General features: G+C 37.5%; 1 protein-coding gene across 8 annotated transcripts in view; it reads left to right on the top strand.

The window, feature by feature from the left end:
* PDLIM5 (PDZ and LIM domain 5) overlaps nt 1-24,962 on the top strand; it is a 239,383-nt gene that overhangs the window by 4,376 nt on the left and 210,045 nt on the right. The window lies entirely within an intron of this gene.

Below are 24,962 nucleotides of genomic sequence, written 5' to 3'. Positions count from 1 at the left end.
ACTATTTCACTTTCATCTCCAACTAGGTAATGTTTGCTATTAATTAGTTGTATGACATTTAAAGGATTTTTTGTATATTCAAATAAATATGGATATCTGTTCCATTTTTACTTGCATAGTAGCATAATATACACACTGTTCCACACTTTCCTTTTTTTCTCAACAGCTTACCGTGGAGAATTTTCCTGATTAATATGTAGAGTTTTTCATCTTATTTTTAACAGATGTGTAGAATTCTTTTGTAGGGAAGTATCATTTATTCAGGCAATCCCCTATTGAAGTGCATTTGTACTGTTTCTAGTATTACTTTTACAAGTAATGCTGCAGTGGATATCATATATACATGATTCAGCGGATATCGTATATACATGATTATATATGTAATTTTTGATAGGTTGTGCCAATATGCACTTTTGTGCAATACATGAAAAAAACCTATCCCCCAAACAACATTACCAGCAAACTTTTGGACTTTTGCCAAGTTCTTTACCTTCCTCGTCTTAGGTAATTCTCACACCAGGCTGTGACATAGTGGTATTATTCTCATTATATAGAACTGTGCTGTGAGCTCCCATGGCTAATGTGGAAGAGCTGGCTTTCAAGCACGTATACTCTGCTGCCTGCTCAATAAGCTTTATCATAAATTTAGGTAGATTCTTTCTCTAGTTAGATATTTAGAGGGTTACCTTTTGATTTAATTATATATGTACTTGTGTATAAATATACATATATATATATATATATACACACTGCTTCTTACAGTATTATATACTACTTGATTTTGAAAGATTGAAAGTAAGTTTGTAGCACTTATGTATCTCAATTAAAATGCTTAATCCAGTTTACTAATGAAGTTTTCCTTGTTTTGGGGCTTTTAATTTTTAAATAGCTATCTTTATCTCTAAATTCCATCTTGATTTCAGCTACTCAGGTTTTACAAGGAAACACATGTATGTGATTCAGTCTGCAAGTTTTAAGGTTTGCATGATTGGATGAAATTTTAACTGTAAAACATCCTTGTGAGAATGTGTCTTGTGATTTATTCCTGTTTGAGGGGAGCAGTGTCTTTTTGCCTCCTACCAAAGAGCTATTATTTGAAAGGAACAGAAAGGAACAATATTTGAATATTGTCTTTTTTCACATTCTGTTAACATCATTTTATATTACTTTTGAATATCCTCATTTGTGATAATGGACTTAAGAACATTGTGGTTTAAATGCTCCTATTTTTCGCTAAAAAAAAAAATCCAGAGACAAATGAACACCTAATGGAACATACTTTGTTGTTTGATTATGGAAATGCAAATGGAGTATGTAGATATTGTGGTGCCATACCTTTAAAACAGTTGTCTGTGCTTGTTTTCTGGCCGGCAGTCTGAGCTCCATGTTGTGATGCTGATATAACAGAACACTGTGTACATACATATGTGCCCTCTCTTGGCACAGAAGAAATGCTTTCCTTGTGTAGACAGAGTGCTAATTAAAGGGTTTTGAACATACTGATTAAAAGAGACTATGGTAACAAAGCTGCTGAGTTATTTCTGTTCTCTTACAAAAGTCTCTGCCATCTCCTGTGACCTTTTTGGGTCTTGTGCGGTGGGGCATGCAATTCATTCTGGACTGGAGAGGATGGAGGGGGAGGGGGAGGAGAGGGAATGTTGGCGCAACTTTGCTGTTAGGCTGTTGGCCTTTCATTGTAGTTATTTTTAACCCCTTGTGTGGGTTCAAACATGTGCAGTAACATTGCCTAATAAACATGGGTGCCTAATAACTAATTTATATTGTGGTAGTAAGATGATTAATGTTATACCTCATCTTAATTAGTTCTCTGGTTATATTTATTCTGCCTTCATTATGTAAAATTATTGGGATAAATTTCAGTAGTCACCAGATTATTTAATTAATAGTATCAAGAAGCAATTACAACCTGAAAGCATGCCTTAAAACATATAATTTAGTGATTCTCTTGATAATGTATGGCATTCTTAACAAGGTCTGGCATGATAATTGCTCAGTTATCTTTTACAATAATATGAAATTTAAAAGAAAAAATTTATTTAGAGACTTGAAACATCAAATCCCCCGTGATTGTAGGGAACAGTTGCATCTTTTTAAATTTACTGTCTGTTGAAATTGAAAAATGAAAAAATGTACAAGTTTGTGCTTAGCTAGGAACCTGCATCTATATAGAGTTCAAAAGTATACAGTTTTTCCCCTGGTCATGTATTATTATGTGTGTATACATTATTATGTATGTACTTCAAAGTGCTATTTATGGTTTCCTTATAATATTGGAACTCAGATATCAAATGTATTTGAGATACAGAAGTCATTGGCTGGGACTTGAACATTCTGTTTTCTTAAGACTTTGTTGTTATCAGCGTAGGGATATAGTGACTATGACTTGTTTCTTAAAACATACAAACTATAAAATTTTAGCATTATACTCAGGTTTTGTTTTCCATCTCTTTTGTATGAGTTTTGCATACTTCTTTAGTTGGTAGGTTTCTAAGGTAAGATTGGTAATTCTTGCAGACTTTTTGAAAAGATCCTCAAATTGCTGTAACTGCCTGATTACATATCATTGTCTTCAATTTCCTATCCTTAAAGTGGTGTGTCGGCTACTGGAGTTTGTAGGCTGTCTTTTTATGACCCTATATTTATGAAATTGCCTTGAAGCCATGGAATGTAGGGATGGTTTCATTGTAGCAGTGTGGGTTTGTTGGTCTTTGCCAATATATTTTATAAGAAGAAATAGGAAACTTGTTGCACAATTCAAGGCTGTATTTTGGCAAGTTGATGACCCTCACCATGGAATTGCAAGAAGGATAGTGTATTTGTGAATAACATTTTAACTACAGCATCCTAAAATTCAAACACTCTGCTCATGTTATTTTCTGATATATGATATTAGAATTTTCCCTTAACTCTCAATATTTGGATTTCCTGTAGGTTATCTCCCTATTTTTTATAAACACATCTATGGTGTTTCTTTAGCAGATAAAATGAGGTCAGACATTTCAATACCCAAGTAATAGAGATTTTGATTCCAAGAGTTAGGGGAGGATCAGTTGTCACCAGGTCAGACAAGATTTTAGTTGGTTTTGAAAAGCAGAAGAAATGTATCATTTCTTGGAGTATGGAGCCCTGTTGAGGAGTATTATTGATACATAGAACAGAGAAAGAACAGTGAAAATGCTTTGCTGTGAATTCATTCATTCAATAGTTAAAGGGACATCTCCTAGAAGCCGTAGAGGAAGAGAGGAAGTATTGGGGAGTACAAAGGTTGGGGAGAAAAATAGAGTACTAGACAATGTCATAAGACCTGTCACAAGACAGTATTTGATGAAATGACAGAGATACAGATAAGTGTTTCTTGGTTTCAGTGGAGACAGACCTTCTGTGTTTGTTTAGGGTAGAGAAATTACCTACAGGAGAAATTAATTGAATTGGTCCTTGAAGGATGAACTTTGAATACCTCAGAGTAAGTGTTTCTCTGTGTTGGTTTTCAGTGCCAGTGAAAATGAAGACTTATTTTGCTATTGCTTGACTCTGGGTGAAACTGTGAATAAAGCTGAGTGATCCTCCAGACAGGCCAGCTGCAGAGTTCCCTCCAAGAGGCGGGTAGAAAGAGACTTTTAGTCCTCAAGCTGAAATGAGAGAACCATCCTACCTTGAATAAATGGGTCCATTGTTAATGTTAAGCTGTTGAGTATTTTCTTTTACATTCCCTTCCAACTACCCTGTCATTGTGCCAAGTTAGAAAGTTAATAATTTAGCTTGCTTAACTGCATAATGTATATTTCACATGTATGTTCACCCTTTGCTTTAAAATATTAATTACCTTATGTGGAAGACTCAGAGACTTGCCTTTACTACATGGCAGTTTTCTGTCATTGGTGATTCCAAGGGTCAAGAATCTCAAGATAATTCTGAAGATTTTTTTCTGGTCTGTTATTTGTAAAAAATGAAAATCTTAATCAGTTTTATTGTTAAGTTAGTAGTTAGAGAAAAAAGGCTTTATTTTTTTTTTTAGTTTTTAATGAATATTGGGTATTTTAGAAAGTTATTTGTTAACATAGGAATTTTACTGCTATGTAGGATTTTTGTATCTGATAGAAGAAACAATATCGTAGAGATTGAATCAAGTAAGAATAACACTTTAGACCTAAGTAAGGGAAATTTTCATACAAGATACTCATTTACTCATGAGTTAGGTCTAATATTTACTTACTTAAACTGAGAATAACCAAAGCCTATAGAATCATTTTCAGTCATTTTTGAGAATTTTCAATGCAGAGAGCTTGTCTTTATGATGGTTGCTGATTAGGCTGGAGGGTGAATATACAGTTAACCAGATACCTTTGTCTGAAACATCCTGTTTGTAGTAGTTCTTACCCAGATTCCCGTGTACTGCAAGGCCCTTCATGACCTTTCCCCCCAGTTACAACTTCACAGAAGAGAAATCTGATATGACTTCATCAATCTAGAAACACCCATTGCTCTGGCTGACAAGGGGTAGCTTCTTTGGCATCTTAGAAGAGATAATTGCATTTCAGCTTTAGGAGATGAGACTCTAGGCCTTTTAATTTTTAAGATGAAGAAATACTGAGTATATGACATAAAACTTCACAAAACAACATCCTCACATGTGAAATATTAATATATGTGTTGCTGCTGCTGCTGCTGATTTACAAATAAATGACACAATAATGGGACTGAAAAGAAAATACCAGTTTAAGAAAGTACTGAGCAGTGACTGTGGTGGGCCCTCATTTAGGTATTCTGGGTACAGAGTCACGGTATAGCCCTGCTGGGAATTCAGATTTGTGTTTTAATTACAGAGTAGGAAAATCACTTTTGTAGCACAGGCTTTTTTTTTTAAAGGTAATAAAATATTTAGCTATGGACAGAACAGACAATATTGAATGAGTGTTTAAAGTCAGATTTGGAAGAATTCTTTATAGTATTAAAATGGAATCTCTCAAATCATCAGTTCCCTATTTTCTGTCTCCTTTTTATCATTTCTTTCTTGTGGCTTAAGTGGAGTTATCTTTCCTCTGTCAATACTCAGTTTTCTTTTACAGCTGAGATTGTTACCCGTTTTGTGTGATTATTACTGGAACAAAGCTCATCAACCCCACTGGCACTTAGTCCTCCCAGAAGAGTTTAAGCAGTTGCAGCAGGTGTCCCTGTCCAGCTTGAATGCAGGACAGTGAAATGAACTGGGAGACTTGACGGGACGAAATGAAGAACAAGTCAGATGGAAAGTGCGAAGAAAGAGGCAGTTTTAAAAAGGTCACAGTGGGAACAGTTATTTCCTGGATCAAATATGGTACTCAAGAAATCTTAACCCTTCACTCTTTCCTCCCTTTTAAAGTTTAATTAATTTATGCTTTTCTTTAGGTAAGACATTCATGTGAGCTGAAAGTCAAATGACTCATTAGAGTTTAGAGGAAAAAGCCTCCTGTTGCCCTGTCATTCATTCCCTTTGCCTGCAAGCAGCCAGTGTTTGCAGTTCCTTGTGTGTGGTGTCAGGGGTAATCTATACAGATGTGTGAAAGTACATATATATCCTCACTACCCTCCTTGTCAACACAAATAGTGTCCTTTTTTTGGGCATTTTGCCTTTTTTAACTTTACCCCAAATCAGTAAATATGTCTTCATTTTTTTTGTATAGCTGTATTGTATTTGGATTTATCATAATTTATTTAGCCAGTTCTTATGGATGGACAATTCTGTTGTTTCTAATCTTTTTCTTTTAGTAATACTGTGGTGTAATTTTTGTATCTGTATCTGTATCTATTTATTTTAGGCACGTATATGAGTACATCTGTGAGAAAGATTCCTAGAAATGGAATTGCTGAGTCAAAGGGTTGTCTACATTTTCACTGATACTGCCAAATATCTCTGTGGAGACACTCCTACCCACAATATGAGAACGCCAGTTTCCTCATACCTGTGCTAGCGCGTGTTTTGACAGACTTTGAACTTTTCCAATCAGATGGGCCTATTTCCATCTTTCTCCTTTTCTTACAGAGCCTAATCACCAGTATTCTACAGAGGATTCTGTATGTTTTTAAGTGGCTCATTTTTTCCCCATTTGTGTGAGAATATACAGGATGAAAATGTGCTGATTTTCTTTAAATTATTTCATTAACTTTGGAGGGATGCTGTTTATTTGAATTTTTTCATTTAGAGCTCTGATGAATAATTATCCTTTTATCACTTGCTTCCTATTTCCAAATGAATTTCCTTTCTCTGTTAACATATTACTTCCAAATATATGGTGAAATAATTTTTTGTCGTTTGTGAAATAGTTTTTGGCATAGTACCCTGTGATAGACTTTCTAAAAAATTGAGCAAACTACATTGAATAGATTTCAGGTTGTCACTTTTGAGTTTTTCCAGTAGCTTGATATATTGTGGAGTATCAAATGCTACTCTTCTCTATCTCCCTTTAAAGGATGTGACAGAGAGACTGACCATAATGAGGTATTTGGCCTGGTCCCTGGACATAGTAAAATTCAGCCTTAGGACCCTCACTGTTTTCATATCAACCGTTATTAGCCAGTGGAGTATAACAAGTCACAACAGTTTCTAATGTTTCATAGCATAGTGAGTCAGGCATTGTGAAGGCATTCTAGTATGGCACAATGTGTTTCTTTGTTTTACCTGAGTGAAGCAGCAGAGAATGTAAGTGTTGGTAACCTTGATGACAAGAAGAGTCGGGATGCCAGGGCTGTTTGTATTTTATATGCTTAAAGTTGAGGGAAGTAGGAATTTCCTTTTAGTCTGTTGCTGCAAAATTTTAAATATGATGAGAAGGCTTTGGAACTACATGAGAATGTGCACCATTTGTTATTTGAATTCTGTGACTTGTTAACCATTTTCCTAGGATTCAGAAATTGATTTAACAGTGATCACTGTTCTTCATGATAATTATCTTGGATGAAATTTGATTGACCAAAATAAAGTGTTTTTTTTTTTTAAATAATATTAATAACTGAGTTCCATTTACTGTTGATTCTGTCAGGGGCTTAAATGTTCTGATTGGTTCCATTAAGTATCCAGTTGTTAGACCAGTATTTCTCTAATGATTTCTGAGACATTAACGTGTGGAGATGGTAAAATTTAAAAGTTTAGTCAGGTTGTAAAATGCTAGCTAGAGGAGGTTGTACATATATTCTGAAAGTATTTTCTTCTTAAGATACTGGAGGACAAATATCCTTTAGAAAGTAAATGCATTATTCCTTAACTAGCAACCCTTAGAGATAGATGTTCTGGAGAGAGAAATTTGTATATACATATAAGCATTGTTACACATGTAATTTTGATGACTGTGGACATTCTCCTGAAGTATCTCCATGGTGCTGACTTCCAAAATATTCTAGGAATGGTTCTTTTGATCTTTTTAAGTTAGACATTTCTGTTTATATGTACCTTTATTCATTCTGGTAGACTCTAGTTAGTTGATATCCAGTTCTCAGAGTGGCACTTTGATAGTTTCACAGACAAAGGTATTTCTGAACTTCATCACTGGCTTGTTCCCACCTAGGCTCTTTCCTCATCTTCAGTTTGGCATCTTGCCCAGGCAGGAATTCTGAAATCCTGCATTTAATGTATCACTGCCGTATTTAAGAACTGCAGGGCTTCCTGTTACTTATTGCTTAACTCCTCTGCCTGCCATTCAGGCTGCATGTCAGTGGGCCCATTTAACAGAACTGAGTTTATAGTCCAGAATGTTTTGAACCCTGAAGTCCTTAGTCTCTTTATTCTTCATGCGCAATACCTTTGTTTCTTAGCTCTGAAGCCCTACCCATCCATTAAGGCACATTTGTATACCAGGTGAATGTTTGACCGCTCCAACTCACTGGGTCTCCTTTCTTTCCTATATTAAATAATAATGAATATGCATTAACATTAATTGCCCTGTGTTATTGTCTAAGCCTTGCTCTAGATATTTTGCACCTTTGGTTATTTAATCCTCTTAACAACCCTCTGCGCGTGTGTGTGTGTGCGTGTGCGCGCGTGTGTGTTAGTCGCTCAGTTGTGCCCGGCTCTTTGCGACCCCATGGACTGCAGCCCACCAGGCTACTCTGTCCATGAGATTCTCTAGGCAAGAATACTGGGGTGGGTTGCCATTTCCTTCTCCAGGGGATCTTCCCAACCCAGGGATTGAACCCAGGTCTCCTGCACTGCAGGCAGATTCTTTACTGACTGAGCTACAAGGGAAGCCCCTAACAACCCTCTGAGGAAGTATAATTTAAAATCTCTGATCTTCAGATGAGAAACAAAAGTTAAATCACATGCCCCAAGTAGCACAGCCAGTAATTGGTTAGGCTTAGGATTTGGAACCACATACACTGAGTAGAAGTAATACTGTGATGGTTTTAACCAGCGTACTCTGTTTTCTGGGAATAGATAACAGCTTTCAGTACTGACAGCCAACTTTGTGTGTATGTCTCTTAAAGAGAGAATACATGCTATAAAATCAAAGACTTGTATAAATGGGGGTAACAGATTATATTTTAAAAATATTATTTTCTAAACTGATCATTAATATCATCAGTGAGATTTTTCAAATGTAGCTTCTGGACCCAGACTTTGAATTCAGGATGTGTAGGGATTCTCAAATGCTTTATGGATGTTTCTCATGTACCATTGAATCACATTTTGTATACTCATGTTTGGGAACCAAATGTAGCTTTTATTTTATTTTTAAAAAATATTTTTAGTATGGATCTTTTGTTATTTAGATCACTTCAACAAAAAGATTAGGGCTAAATTGCAGTGAAATTGCCACCAACTAAATAATGTGACAGATCTGCTTGTCTCCAAATCATAGCCTTCACTTTTTTCAGAGTTCAGTTACCATAGGTCAAATCCTTTTTTGGAAATAAATGTCAGTTTTAATACTACATGATATCAGGTTTTAGTTCTGTTTATGATGCTGAAAGTACCTTTGTGACAAAAAGATTCAGAGCACCTTGAAGTTGGTACATTACTTATAATATTTTAATACTATACAATTTAATAATGAATGTTAAGTTTACCAAAGACTTCTGGAGGAATCTTTGGTAAATTTAACCAAGTATGTAACAAGTATACTTGGGTTTTTTCATGCCTCGTTGTTAAGCTAAAGTGGTAGCATTGAAGTTAAAGGAATCCAGGATAGTCTTTTTAAAGCCAAAAGCCAGAGATGAGTTGTCATGTTATGTTTCGTAGCAGCACAGTTCAAGTATATATAAATAGGTCTTATACTTTGTTAAGCTGTGAACCCTCTCACCTGGAAAAAAATATCCTATAACTCTGGGTCTCATTTACTCAAAATCATGTTAAAATTCCCAGTATATGTTCAGTGATTGTTGACTGATGATTATAATGATGATGGGGACAAATGGAAAGCCTAGTTGCAATTACAATCATTTCTTCTAGAATTGTTTTGTTAATGAATATGATTGATAGTTATTATTAACTGGTGAAACATTTTGGTTTTCTTTGGTTTTAATCCTAGTCAGGTTTTGTTCCTACAAAATGCCCCAGAGGTTTCTTAGTGTAATAGCCTTCTGCCTCCCTATACAGGGTCTTCCTGTGTGTCAGCCTGTATTTGTTTTCTCTGTATTTGACCCAGTGGTTCCATTTCTGTCCCTTAGTGTCATGCATAACAAAGGAAAACCCTTGCTCACATTATAGCTTTCTAGGTGACTGAGTTATATTTCCCTTTAAGTCTTGTGGATATTCCGTTGGAAACTATTTCTTCCAATGTTTCTTTCTTGACAGTTGCCTCTCTTCACAACCTTGAGCATTTGCCTTTAAAAGTAGTTCAGGTTTTAGATGTCTCTTATGTGTGAATCCCAGAACTGAACCCCACACCTAAGATACAGAAAGGCAAATGCAAAAGTATAGTTATTAAGTAAGGAAGCTGATTTTTATGACTGGATAGTGCAGAGTTTAGAACTGCTTTGGGCAGTGGGCTTGATAGAATTTTCACTATTTTCTCCGTATTCTTTCGTACTGTTTGAAATGTATTCGTGTCTTTTGTCTAAAAAGTGAAAGAAAGGTAAATTGGCCTATAGTTTGGTGTTGTGCAAACTCAGACTTGCCTGGACATATATGGAGCTTAGGAGAGCCTAAAAAAGGAGCAGGTGTGTGTGTGTGTATGTGTGTGCACGTGCTGTTTACATAAAAAACCAAGGGACTTCATGGGAAGGAATTTAAGAAACATGTAATTGAGGCATATTCAAAGCTTAATCCTTGGAGATTTTATTATTATTATTTATTATTTTTTAGGCGAGATGGGTAAATTTTTGTAGACCAGAGTACAGTCCTCTTGGTATTGTCTTCTGGTGCTGCCTTTTTCCTGAATGACTCATGCCAGAACCCTAAGAGGAGAAGGTGTTAATTAACACATATTTGTTGATCTCCTACTGTGTACCAGGTTGGGGTAGAGAGGGTGGTTCTCTATTTCCTGACAGAAAGGTGCATAGAACAAGATACGGAATATATGACGAAGCCTGGAAGTAGAAGAGGACGTACATGGAATGAAACTTGGGAAAGGACCATGATCATATGTGTGTTGGCCATACAGCCTAGGCAGGGTAGCAGGGAGCTTCTGCATTAGGATCTGTGGAATCCCTAGAGGAGACAGAAGTAGCAGCAGTAGTCAGAATTTGCTATCCTACCTCAAGGCGTGGAGCCATTTGTTTAGTATCATTATTGAACACCTAATGTATGCTCAGTACTGGTCTAAGAGCTGAAAGTACACAAAACAGAGTCATTATTGTTGTGAACCTTATAGGCTAGTAAAAGAGACTGTTAACTCTCAAGTGTATAGATAAATGAGCAGTGTAACTTAATAAGGTGGTGTGCTAGGGAATAAGTGAAAGTGAAAGTCATTCAGTCATGTCCAACTCTTTGCAACCCCATGGACTATACAGTCCATGAAATTCCCCAGGTCAGAATACTGGAGTGGGTAGCCGTTCCCATCTCCAGGGAATCTTCCCAACCCAGGGATTGAACCCAGGTCTCCCACATTGCAGGTGGATTCTTAACCAGCTGAGCCATGATGGACGCCCAGGGAATAATTGGGGGAATAGTATAAGGGGGAAGGGTCTTCCTTTAAGTTCAGCAGTCAAGACAGGCTCCCCTGCCTGAGGAAGCAGGATTGACTTAAGAGTAGGAAGCCAGTCATGGGAAGACGAAGGAGAACAGCTTTGTAGGCCTAGAGAACAGTAAGTGCAAAGGCCTGGAGGCAGGAAGGATGTTGGTGTGTTCAAGAGGAAGAAAAGGAAGCCAGTGTGGCAGGAGTGCAGTGAGCAAGAAGGCAAGGGGAATGAGATGGGGGTGGGGAGGGGAGCCTAGTGTCAGAATGAGAGATAAGAAGTTTAACATCAAGATTGCTGGGAGAAATATCAATAACCTCAGATATGCGGATGACCCCCCCCTCCCCCCGCCTTATGGCAGAAAGTGAAGAGGAACTAAAAAGCCTCTTGATGAAAGTGAAAGAGGAGAGTGAAAAGGTTGGCTTAAAGTTCAACATTCAGAAAACGAAGATCATGGCATCTGGTCCCATTACTTCATGGGAAATAGATGGGGAAACAGTGGAAACAGTGTCAGACTTTATTGTTTTGGGCTCCAGAATCACTGCACATGGTGATTGCAGCCATGAAATTAAAAGATGTTTACTCCTTGGAAGGAAAATTATGACCAACCTAGATAGCATAGGCTGTATACTGTCACCCTGCTTATTTAACTTATATGCAGAGTACATCATGAGAAACGCTGGAGTGGAAGAAGCACAAGCTAGAATCAAGATTGCCGGGAGAAATATCAATAACCTCAGATATGCAGATGACACCACCCTTATGGCAGAAAGTGAAGAGGAACTAAAAAGCCTCTTGATGAAAGTGAAAGAGGAGAGTGAAAAAGTTGGCTTAAAGCTCAACATTCAGAAAACGAAGATCATGGCATCTGGTCCCATCACTTCATGGGAAATAGATGCGGAAACAGTGGAAACAGTGTCAGATTTTATTTTTGGGGGGCTCCAAAATCATTGCAGATGGTGATTGCAGCCATGAAATTAAAAGACGCTTACTCCTTGGAAGAAAAGTTATGACCAACCTAGATAGCGTATTATAAAGCAGAGACGTTACTTTGCCAACAAAGGTCTGTCTCGTCAAGGCTATGGTTTTTCCTGTGGCCATGTATGGATGTGAGAGTTGGACTGTGAAGAAAGCTGAGTGCTGAAGAATTGATGCTTTTGAACTGTGGTGTTGGAGAAGACTGTTGAGAGTCCCTTGGACTGCAAGGAGATCCAACCAGTCCATTCTAAAGGAGATCAGCCCTGGGAATTCTTTGGAAGGAATGATGCTAAAGCTGAAACTCCAGTACTTTGGCCACCTCATGCGAAGAGTCTGTCTCATTGGAAAAGACTTTGATGCTGGGAGAGATTGGGGGCAGGAGGAGAAGGGGACGACAGAGGATGAGATGGCTGGATGGCATCACCGACTCGATAGATGTGAGTCTGAGTGAACTCTGGGAGTTGGTGATGGACAGGGAGGCCTGGCGTGCTGCGATTCATGGGGTCGCAAAGAGTTGGACAGGACTGAGCGACTGAACTGAACTGAACTGAACTGAACATAGTGCGGAGAGATGACATTGGGGGTGATGGGACAGTGGGGATTTGAGAGGGATTCTGATTCCTCTGGATTGGTGCTGAGCTAGGCTCCTGTTAGTGGGCTCCTGTTACTGTGATTTTACCATATCTGCAAGCTAGTGTGTTTTAAAACTGGTTTTGATAGAAATTTCAGGGGAAAATTCCAAAGATTTTTTTAAGCAAAGAAATAACCATATAACCTTCCAATGTGGTTACTTGGAAATATCTCATGTTTTATTATGCTCATTTGGAAAAGTTATTTATGTTATAATAAATACATTATTGTTTTCTCATTGTTATTTGCACACTGATAACAGTTTTCCTATTTTGTGCTCTTTTATTATTATCACTGTAAGAAGCAGCTTGTTTCCCAGATGGCTTCTGTTTTCATTTCCTTGTGATGTTATGACCTTTTCTACTTTAATAAGGAAATGTTGCATACTGATTCAGGAGTTGTTTACAAATTATGCTGGTAACACTTTTGTTAGAGTCTGCCTCAAAGATAAAATGAGTGTTAGGGCATTTATTCTAAGACAGATATGTTGAGCTGAGAAAGATTTTAATAGTGTCTATTTTTAAAAAGAATATTTTAGTCTGTTGGTTAATATGCCCAATGCCAAAAATTATGTTTTGTAGCCCTTTTATTATTTCAAGTGGAGGGAGTTCATGAAAGTTAATGTTTCTCATTTCTGAACCTTTCGGAGAGGTCACATGACAGGATTAACATCTCCTAAGAGAAGGCTGACAGTTGATACCTAACTAAATTCAGATTTTCATGTCTTAAATGCATTGTTAATGGATAAAAGTGCTGTCACTATCATATAGCTATAGGTCTGCATTGATCATAATGTCTTAGCAAATGATGAAACTTCGTACTTCATATTTAAGGTCGACTTTTTGTAAATTCAGGGGAAAATGAGCCTTGTTATGAGTTTTCGGGTATATTTGCAAAATAATACTTTACAACCAACTTAAATCTGTGTTACATTAGGTATAACAAAATAATATGCTAATGTAAATATCATTGTAGATATAGTTTTCTTAATGATTTTATCTTAAGATTGAAAATAATCTAATAGTAATTAGAGGCAGAGGAACCAGAGATCAAATTGCCAGCATTTTTTGGATCATAGAGAAAGCAAAGGAACTCCAGAAAAACTTCTGCTCCTTTGACTGGGAGAAAGCCTTTAACTGTATGAGTCACAGCAAACTATGGAAAGTTCTTAAAGAAATGGGAATACCAGACCACCTACCTGTCTCCTGAGAAACTTGTATATGGGTCAAGACGCAACAGTTAGAACCTTGTGTGGAACAACTGACTGGGTCAAATTGTGAAAGGAGTACAACAGGACTATGTATTGTCACCCTGTTTATTTAACTTATGTACAGAGTACATCATATGAAATGCCAGGCTGGATGAGTCACAAACTGGAATCAAGATTGCAGGGAAGAAATACCAATAACTTCAGATGTGCAGATGATACCACTCTGATGAGAGAAAGCAAAGAGGAACTAAAGAGCCTCTTGATGAGGGTGATAGAGGAGAGTGAAAAAGCTGGCTTAAAACTCAACATTCAGAAACTAAGATTATGGCATCTGGCCCCATTCTTGGAAAACAGAAGGGGAAAAAGTAAAAGCAGTGACACATTTTCTTTTCTTGACCTCCAGTGTCACTGCAGATGGTGACTGTAGCCATGGAATTAGAAGATGCTTGCTTCTTGAAGGCTATGAGAAACCTCAACTGCATATTAAAAGGAAGACACATCATTTTGCCTATAATATAAAGGTCCATATAGTCAAAGCTATTCTTTTTCCAGTAGTCATGTATGTATATGAAAGTTGGACCATAAGGAAGGCTGAGCACTGAAGAATTGAGGCTTTCAAACTGTGGTGCTGGAGAAGACTTTTAAGAGTCCCTTGAACTTCAAGGAAATCAAACCAGTCAATCCTAAAGGAAATCAGTCCTGAATATTCATTGGAAGGACTGATGCTGAAGCTCCAATACTTTGGCCACCTGATGTGAAGAGCTGACTTATTGGAAAAGACTTTGATGCTGGGAAGGACTGAAGGCAAAAGAAGAGGGCAGCAGAGGTTGAGATGATTAGATAGTATCACTGACTCAAAGGACATGAACTTGAGCAAAATCTGGGAGATAGTAGAGGACAGGAAAGTCTGATGTGCTGCAGTCCATGGGGTCTCAGGGAGTCAGACATGACTTAGCCACTGAACAACAGCAACAACAATAGTAATTAATTTCCAGCCTTAAAGAACGCTAGAGGCAGTTGTGATTATATCATGATGCTTGGTCAAGCATCCGTGACTATTTTATTACCAAAGCTAATGGAGTAGTTTTTTTTTTTTTTTTCTTAACTGCAATCCTTTGGGGTTTTGGCTTCGCTGGTGGCTCAGACCTAAAGAATCTGCCAGGGAGATACTGGAGACCAGGGTTCAGTCCCTGGGTTGGGAAGATCCCCTGGAGAAGGGCATGGCTACCTACTCCAGTATTCCTGCCTGGAGAATTCCATGGACAGAGGAGCCAGGTGAACTGCAAAGAGTCGGACAACTGAGCGACTGATGCACACCTCGGTGTTTATATGTTCTCCCAAAATGTAATTTTTAAATTTTTGTGTAGTTAATACCAGTGCTGGTTCTGGAGCACAGTGCCTGGGTTTGAATTCTGGCTCTGTAATTTATCAGCTGTACACATCTGGGCAAATTACTTGACTGTGTCCCAGGTCCTGTCAAATGGGGGAAAAGTAATATTTACATCATAGGGTTATTGAATTGAATAAATTAATACCTGTAAAGTGCCTGGCACATAGTAAGAACTCAGTGAACTTTACCTAATAATAACAGAGATTATCTTATATTAATAACTATTTACTAGTAATATCTGGTTGAAGCAGTTTTGACACTATTATTGAAATAATGTTTCTAGATCTGTCACTTCTTAGATAACATCATTTTCCAAATCAATTCTGGTTTTCTTTTTCATAGATTTTTATAGAAGATTCTTTAGAAGCATTCTTCTCAGTACCTACACACACACACACACACACACACACACACACACACACACACACACAAGCTTTGAATTATTTCATGAAACATTTTTTATAGAAGGTTCATAATAAATATTTGTTGAATGAATAGCCCATTTCCTTCTTCCATCTGTTATGGTCTGCCATACACTGTCAAAGAGATCTGAAAGGACGGTGAGCACCAGGAATAACCTCCAATTAGACGTTCTTCCCATAGTGATTGCCTTTCACTATGGCTTTTTTTTTTTTTTATTCTTTTAAAGAGACATGATAAGCTATATTGCTGATGAGATACTGGTTACTCTAGAGAATAATGTTCTCTCCAGTGAAAGATGTTGTTGTTTACTTGGTAAGTTGTGTCCAACGCATTGACTTTAGCCCTCCAGGCTCCTCTGTCAGTGGGATTTCCCAGGGAAGAATACTGGAGTGGGTTGCCATTTCCTTCTCGAGGGGATCTTCCCTTTCAGGGATTGAACCCATGACTTCTGCACTGGAAGGCAGATTCTTTACCTCTGAGCCACTAGGGAAGCCCTCCAGTGAAGGATAGATTTGATTATAAGAGAGAATATGTAGTGGAATGTAGACGAGATAAGGTTAGCAGTGTTTCTGCCATTTGTACCATCCTTTTCTAAGAGTGCTGGCATATCATCAGCCTTTGTGTATTAGTCTCTTTGCTCCTTACCTGGCCCTCCTGCTTTTCTGACCATAGCCAGCTGGACCTGGGTTGAGTGCCAGACTATCTATATATAGGTGATATAACCATCTAATAGACAAAGTTGGATGATTTTATATGTGGTCATACTATTTACAAGCCTTATGAGTTTTATGAAATATAAAATTTAACTATTCTGAAATTCAGCCATACAAATAAATGTAAATCATTGCTATTCATTCATTAACTTATTTACCTACTCCATAAATACCTATTGAACATTGTTATATGCCAGGCATTGTCCTAGACCTATATGCCTTCTAGGTACTTGTATCCTTTCCTACATGCTAGGCACTGGGGATACAGTGCTGTGAATAAAGCTAAGTCTGCCCTCCCAGACTGATGTTTTAGGGAAGTGAAGAACAGACAATAAGTAAATAAAAATAGTTGGTGATAAATAGTATGGGGCCAAGCGAAGGCGTATAGGGAAAAGGAGTGATGGTTGAATTACTGATTTATAGAAGATGAGTAAATAAGGCCTCATAGGTAAGGTGACATTGAACAGAGACTTGGGTGAAGTAGGGGGAAGAGCATTTTGGACAAAGGGTAAAGGCCACAACATGAACATTTGCTTTGCATGTTTCAGAAACAGCAGTATTTGAGTGGCTGGAGTAGACTGAGGGGGAGAGTGGTAGAAGATGATTTTAGAGAGTTGAAGGTAGTTATTTTCTAAGATCAATTGGTTTTAAAATCTACAGCAGGTTAGTTGATAGGACAGTGGCATTTTGCTGCTAGTGTAAAATAAGATCTTGTCAACAAAATGAAAGCTTTTTTTTTGGTGGTTTGGTTTTGGAACATAGTACTGTGGTACACAGTAAATATTTTCTCTGAATTCTGATTGCAGTGTTATTTTATTCAGGATTGATACTAATTTTAATGCTATTTAAGGTTTAAAAGGTTGTAAATATTGATATTTGTACCCTTAGTACTATTGTATATGTGTCTGCTTAGTCACTAAGTCCTGTTTGACTCTCTGCGACCCCATGTAGCCTGTCAGTCCCCTCTGTCCATGGCATTTTTCAGGCAAGAATACTGGAGTGGTTTGCCATTTCCTCCTCCAGGGGATCTTTCCAAACCTAGGGATTGAACCCTCATCTCCTGCTTCTCCTGCATTGTCAGGCAGATTCTTTACCACTGAGGCACGTAGTTATAAATAGGAAATAGGGTCATATTTCAGTGATAGTAACCTTTGTCAAATAGTGATTGATTGCTCATTAATTTCATTGCCTTCACTCTTACAAGAATACTTAGTTGGAAAGATAAGGTGAAACAAAAAATTATTTTTGTCTTTTCTCTCCAAGATTTTGGTTTTACCCTTATTTTTCAGCTTTATAACAGAGATTGAGAAATTTTGGTATCTGTTGGGTAATCATTAACAGGCTGGTTATTAAAGGCATGTTAGTATGTAAAACGATTCAGTGTACTTAGGAATTTGTCAAATAGTATTTGAAATCGCCTTTTAAGATTTACTTTCAGAAACATTTCCTGGGAAGCTTTCGTCTCATTACAATGGATGATCATTAAAACATTTCATTTACACATGGCAGGAATGACCTTTTGAAGTTAGCTCGCTGCCCAGGTGTGTGGGTAATCATTGTCTAGTTGTTTTCACTTCTGTTACAGTCACTAGGCTGTGTTTCTGTTGAAATTTAAAATAAAAATAGCTAAATATTTTCTTGGGGATGGTCTGTTTTCACACAGGTGCTTTATTATCATCACTGTTAGGCTTCATTGTTTTAAGACTTAAGTTTTATTGTTGTAGACAGTTACTTGTTATCCCAGTTAAAAACCAAGTTACAAATTTTGTCATCAGTTGTTTTACCTTTTGTATCAATGAAGCCCCACCCTTTTGTAGTTTGTCTAAAGGACGTGCAAGAAATGTTATAAACAGAAAATTTCCAAGAAGATTGCTGTATTAAAGGACAGGTTTATTCTAATGGAGAGCTGCATTCTAAATAATGGTAAAGCCCCAGATTAATCCAGGTAATTTATTTTTCTAGAGTATGAAGTGTGAATGTGTTTGATATTTTAGTGTTAACCGATTAACATTTTGCTGCAAATACACCAAATAAATGCAAAGCTTACATATACATAAGGAAGCGAGTGTCCTGTTTTAGCTCTGGTGATCTGGAATCATTCCCCTTGTTTCCTTTATAGTTTTGTAGCACATGTTATTTTTGATTGGATATTATTTGTAATTCTGATATTTTGAACATTTTAGTGTAGTGGATAAGAGTGTCACTTTGTATTTTAGGTAACTCAAACCACTTCCTACTTCTTACTGCCTAAAAATATAGTCTGGGGAATTGTTGTGATGAATTGTTCCATTTTAATTAAAGGTTGTTCTCTGTTATTATCTCTTTTATTTGTAGAGAATAATTTATCACAGTCTGATTTTCAAGGGGAAATTTTTTTGTTTACTTTTGATTATAAAAATTTATATATACATTGTAGTTAAAAATGCATAGTTAATGAAGAAAAAGCCAAAACCAAAACACCTCACCAAACTTGAAATCCAGCTACCTAGAAAACTGTGGACATTTTCATAAGTATTCTTTAAAACAGACACTTTACCACCATTCTTCATGAACAGTCCATCTCTGGTCTTCATCTACCATCAATATATAAAGACTTTTATCATCTTTGCATTTGGTTGTATCTTGTTTGAGTGCCATACTTAAACATTTTGGGTTTTTATGTTGCTAATAAAAGATGCAGTGAGGGTAGGGAGAAACAGGATAGCATGGTGTGTGCAACAGTATGGACTCTGGAGCCTGTCGTTATGTGTTTGAATCCCAGTACTTCACATTTTCTGCTCTGTGACCTTGAGCGAATCACAAAGCTTCTCTGAGTCTCTCCTTTCTCATTTGTAAACTAAGATTGTTAAGTGTGTACTTACATTATTAGATTAGTGTGAAGGTTGGGTTCATGGCTTTTAAGTAGTTGAAAGTGAAAGTGAAGGTCACTCAGTCGTGTCTGACTCTTTGTGACCCCATGTCCGTGGAATTCTCTAGACCAGAATACTGGAGTGGGTAGCCTTTCCCTTCTCCAGGGGATCTTCCCAACCCAGGGATTGAACCCAGGTCTTCCACGTTGCCGGCAGGTTCTTTACCAGCAGAGCCATAGATACTTGAAATACCTGACAAAGAGTGCATGCAATATAAATATAAACTATTTTTGCTATTAGTAGGGATATTATGGTTGTTACATTTTAGGGAGAGGTAGATTTCAAATGGGTTTAGATCTTTAGTCTAGGCATCAGCACATATCCTCTCGCCAGTTCCCTATCTCTTCAAAAGCCTGTGCATGGTATTATTAGGTATCTGTTGGATGGAGGAGGATGAGGGGAGGGTGATTAGAAAAGAGGTTTTGAGTTTCAGAGACCTGGATAGAATTATTGTTGGCAGTTATCCATGCTTTTCTAGCCATACTGCCTTTATCTTGGGTGGCCTTTGACTAGAGCTCCTCAAAGGTAGAGCCAGCTGTACTTGCTGTATCTTGGAATCTAGGGAATAGTTTTAGAGATTCTCAATCCAGAGCGAGTAAAAAGCAACTTAAGTTAATATGAGTTAGTGAATTTTGGCATGTAGTCTAGCCTGGAGATGCACTTACGATTTTCTTTATTTTTATGTTTTAAGTCTTCTTAAAGCAGCTTCCCTGGTGGCTCAAACAGTAAAGAATCTACCTGTAATGCAGGAGACCTGGGTTGGGAAGTTCTCCTGGAAGAGGGCATGGCAACCCATTCCAGGATTCTTGCCTGGAGAATCCCCATGGACAGAGCAGCCTGGTGGGCTACAGTCCATAGGGTCACAAAGAGTCACAAGACTAAACAACTAAGCACAACACACAGCACATTCTTTTTTTTTTTTTGCTTTACATTACTGTATTGGTTTTGCCATACATTAACATGAATCTGCCATGGTGTACACGTGTTCCCCATCCTGAACCCCCCCCTCCCACCTTCCTCCCCATACCATCCCTCTGGGTCATCCCAGTGCACCAGCCCCGAGCACCTTGTATCATGCATCAAACCTGGACTGGTGATTTGTTTCACATATGATATTATACATATTTCAATGCCATTCTCCCAAATCATCCCACCCTCTCCCTCTCCTGCAGAGTCCAAAAGACTGTTCTATACATCTGTGTCTCTTTTGGTGTCTCTCATACAGGGTTATCATTACCATCTTTCTAAGTTCCATATATATGCGTTAGTATACTGTATTGGTGTTTTTCTTTCTGGCTTACTTCACTCTGTATAATAGGCTCCAGTTTCATCCACCTCATTAGAACTGATTAACATGTATTCTTTTTAATGGCTGAGTAATACTCCATTGTGTATATGTACCACAGCTTTCTTATCCATTTGTCTGCTGATGGGCATCTAGGTTGCTTCCATGTCCTGGCTATTATAAACAGTGCTGCGAGGAACATTAGGGTACACATGTCTCTTTCAATTCTGGTTTCCTCGGTGTGTATGCCCAGCAGTGGGATTGCTGGAAGACAGTTCTATTTCCAGTTTTTTAAGGAATCTCCACACTGGTCTCCATCGTGGCTGTACTAGTTTGCATTCCCACCAACAGTGTAAGAGGGTTCCCTTTTCTCCACACCCTCTCCAGCCTTTATTGCTTGTAGACTTTTGGATCACAGCCATTCTGACTGGTGTGAAATGGTACCTCATTGTGGTTTTGATTTGCATTTCTCTGATAATGAGTGATGTTGAGAATCTTTTCATGTGTTTGTTAGCCATCTGTATGTCTTCTTTGGAGAAATGTCTGTTTAGATCTTTGGCCCATTTTTTGATTGGGTCGTTTATTTTTCTAGATTGAGCTGCAGGAGTTGCTGGTATATTTTTGAGATTAGTTGTTTGTCAGTTGCTTCATTTGCTATTATTTTCTCCCATTCAGAAGGCTGTCTTTTCACCTTGCTTATAGTTTCCTTTGTTGTGCAGAAGCTTTTAATTAGGTCCCGTTTGTTTATTTTTGTTTTTATTTCCAATATTCTGGGAGGTGGGTCATAGAGGATCCTGCTGTGATTTATGTCTGAGAGTGTTTTGCCTATGTTCTCCTCTAGGAATTTTATAATTTCTGGTCTTGCATTTAGATCTTTAATCCCTTTTGAGTTTATTTTTGTGTATGGTATTAAAAAGTGTTCTAGTTTCATTCTTTTACAAGTGGTTGACCAGTTTTTCCAGCACCACTTGTTAAAGAGATTGTCTTTTCTCCATTGTATATTCTTGCCTCCTTTTTCAAAGATAAGGTGTCCATAGGTGCGTGGATTTATTCTGGGCTTTCTAGTTTGTTCCATTGATCTATATTTCTGTCTTTGCACACAGCACATTCTTAAAGCATTAAAATGCCAGGTGTTATTTGAAAGACTCTTCTTTTGGAATTTGCCTTTTTGACTTCCACATTATGTAATTTTTTTTAAGGTTGAAATTGGAGAAAAACAGTGAAACTGAGATTTCTGTTCAGTAGTTTTTCATATTAAAAAGGTTTTTATAAATGGCCTGGAATAGATGAAATGTAATGAAACAAAAAATTTAAGAAAATTTGGCCTGTAGGTTCGTGAATTTTTAAAATTTTATTTTAGTGTAGTCTTCTATGAACCTCCTTAAAATCAATGAAAAGTTATTAATCAAATGATCATTTTTTGTGGTAAGTATACATTTAAAATAATATTTGATTTATAACTACTAATTTTTATGTGTATTTCACTTTTGATAGCAAGTTATGCACATAAGAAGTTAAACTTACTGGGACCTGTAGAATATGGGTTAGTGTAGTATTATAATTATGTAGTCAGCCCTCATTTCTGGGGATTCCATATTTGCAAGTTCTGTGGGTTCTACCAACTGTGAATTGAAAACATTTGAAAAAAAATTCCAGTAAGTTCCAAAAAGCAGAACTTGAATATGCCACATTGGCAGCTATTTACATAGCATTTACATTGTATTTACAACTCTTTACCTAGCATTTACTTTATGTTAGGTGTTATAAGCACATGATTATTATAAGTAATCTAGAGATGATTTGAATTATATGGCAGATGTGCAAATACTATACTGTTTTATATAAGGAACTCAAGCATCCTTGAATTTCATATTTGCAGGGGTTCCTGGAGCCAATCTCAACCCCCTTCTTCCTAAGGGATGATGATTATACCAGGTGACAGCAAAGCTCAGTCTGGCTGGCTGATGAAGTGTTTGGCTGTGATCAGGAATATTAGGGCACTGGCTGAGATTTATAGTATCAGTGATTTCTAGAGACAGTGAGATCTTTTATTCTGTAAAACACACCCAAACCGCTCTTTCAATATATTTTTTTTTGGGCTACACTTTTCTTACTCGGTTTCCTTCCCATTATTGGTTAGTCAGAATGGCCCTTTAAGAGAGTTTGATGAGGATGTCTTTGTATATTGGATTGTTTTCAAGGCAAACCATGATGAGAAGTGAAATTGTTCTTAGACTATCTTATATTAAGATAATGAAAAGGTATAAATAAAATATTCTGTCATATCTTGTGATGTTTTTCACATACAGGCTATTTATCTACTCTTACCAATCATCATCAATTTATGGTATTTGTGTTTGCTTTTATTCTAATTTTTTAGTTTTGGTAGAAATATGGTGACAGAGTTGTTATCAGTCTAATTTTCAAGCTTCTGAATAAAACTTCCCACTGCCTTTCACCAACTTATGAATTTTTCTTCTTCCTGGAGAAAATATCATTAGGAGGAAGGGGAAAAGGAAAAAGTTGAGAGTTTGAGAGGAGGCTAGAGGTAAAGATTACTTCATAGTGCATTACTAAATCAGAAACCATCTTTTTATTTAATTCATTCTTTAAAACACTACTTCTTTTATTTAATGCGATGACTTTTTAGGTAAATGTGGGCCACGGAGAATATACCTTAGTGTTAGAATCATTAGTGTTGAGTAATTCTGGATCGTGGGTAATGTATAATCTCAGTTTTCTGGTTTAATATGTTTTTTTTTCTTCCTAAAAAGTAAGCATTACTTGTTATATTGAAAGGTCTTAATTTTAGGAACCAAATGAGGCAGAGTCCACTTAGGAAGATAAGAACACTCTAGGTATTCTTTTATTATTTTGGCAGCTTGGCATGTGGAATCTTAGTTCCTGACCAGGGATTAAAGCTGTGCCCGCTGCAGTGGAAGTGTGGAGTTCTAACCACTGGACTGCCAGGGAGTTCCCACTATAGGAATTTTGAATAGGACATTTTATTTCATGGAATTGGTAAGTCGGTTTTGGTAGAGTAGAGAAGCCCACACTATGGCGGGGAATTCTAGAGATGAGCAACAGCAGGAAACCATTGGCATCTTTAGGACAGAGAGAGACAGTGGGAAGATGCAGTGTCACCAAGCCAGCCTGGATGTTGGGACCATGTGGCACGGGTTAAGAACCCCTAAGAGGGCTCAGGCCCAGAGCTGGGACCGCACAACCTGGGGCAAAGAACTGGAGGTGGAACCATAGCGTGGATGTAGAAAGAGGAGAAATACCAAGGCTTCTCTTCTGCCCTCCAGGCCTCTGCCTTTGCCTCTCTTATTGGTGGACTCTATCCAGAAGCCAGAGCAAGGGAGCCCAGGACTGCAGTTCCCTGTCATACAGAGGGGGACAAAGAAGGGCAGGACATTGATTTGAGAACAAATAGACAAATGATCAGTGGAGATTATACCAAAAAATGTATTCTGCCCCTCTCCCCCAAATACTGTGAGTGCTTTTCATATTCTGAGACAATGCACCTCCTCCGTGGCCCAGGATCCTTGTACTATAAGACGGATATAATTACGATGTATATGGTGTCAGTTTGCAGGAAACATTTATATTTAGTTGTATTAAACTGTTAATTACATTTGCTGCATATATTTCTGCCAGTCTCTTTCATTTTTGTTGTACATATATATGAGAGAGAGAAATTTATCATTTTCATTTGTTCGCATCTTTTCTATTTTTCTTTTTCAAAGAGTAGGCAGTTAGTTCCCTTGAGATATTTAATAAGTATTCTATCCTGTCATCTGCTTTTTCTAGGTTTTCAACATTTTAAAACTCTGTAATCCATCTGGAATTAATTTTTGTGTGGGCTTGATATTTATTTTAATGTCAGTTAAGATAGTTGTTTCATTTTTAAAGATTACCTGTGCTTGGATCAAGGCTATGGTTTTTCCTGTGGTGATGTATGGATGTGAGAGTTGGACTGTGAAGAAGGCTGAGTGCCAAAGAATTGATGCATTTGAACTGTGGTGTTGGAGAACATTCTTGAGAGTCCCTTGGACTGCAAGGAGATCCAACCAGTCCATTCTGAAGGAAATTAACCCTGGGATTTCTTTGGAAGGAATGATGCTAAAGCTGAAGCTCCAGTACTTTGGCCACCTCATGAGAAGAGTTGACTCATTGGAAAAGACTCTGATGCTGGGAGGGATTGGGGGCAGGAGGAGAAGGGGACGACCGAGGATGAGATGCCTGGATGGCATCACCGACTCGATGGACGTGAGTCTGAGTGAACTCCGGGAGATGGTGATGAACAGAGAGGCCT

This window comes from Capra hircus, chromosome 6 (assembly GCF_001704415.2).
Source record: "Capra hircus breed San Clemente chromosome 6, ASM170441v1, whole genome shotgun sequence".
Classification (NCBI taxonomy): Eukaryota; Metazoa; Chordata; class Mammalia; order Artiodactyla; family Bovidae; genus Capra; species Capra hircus.
Note: the sequence above shows the minus strand (reverse complement) of the source record. Positions and strands in the feature narration are given on the sequence as shown.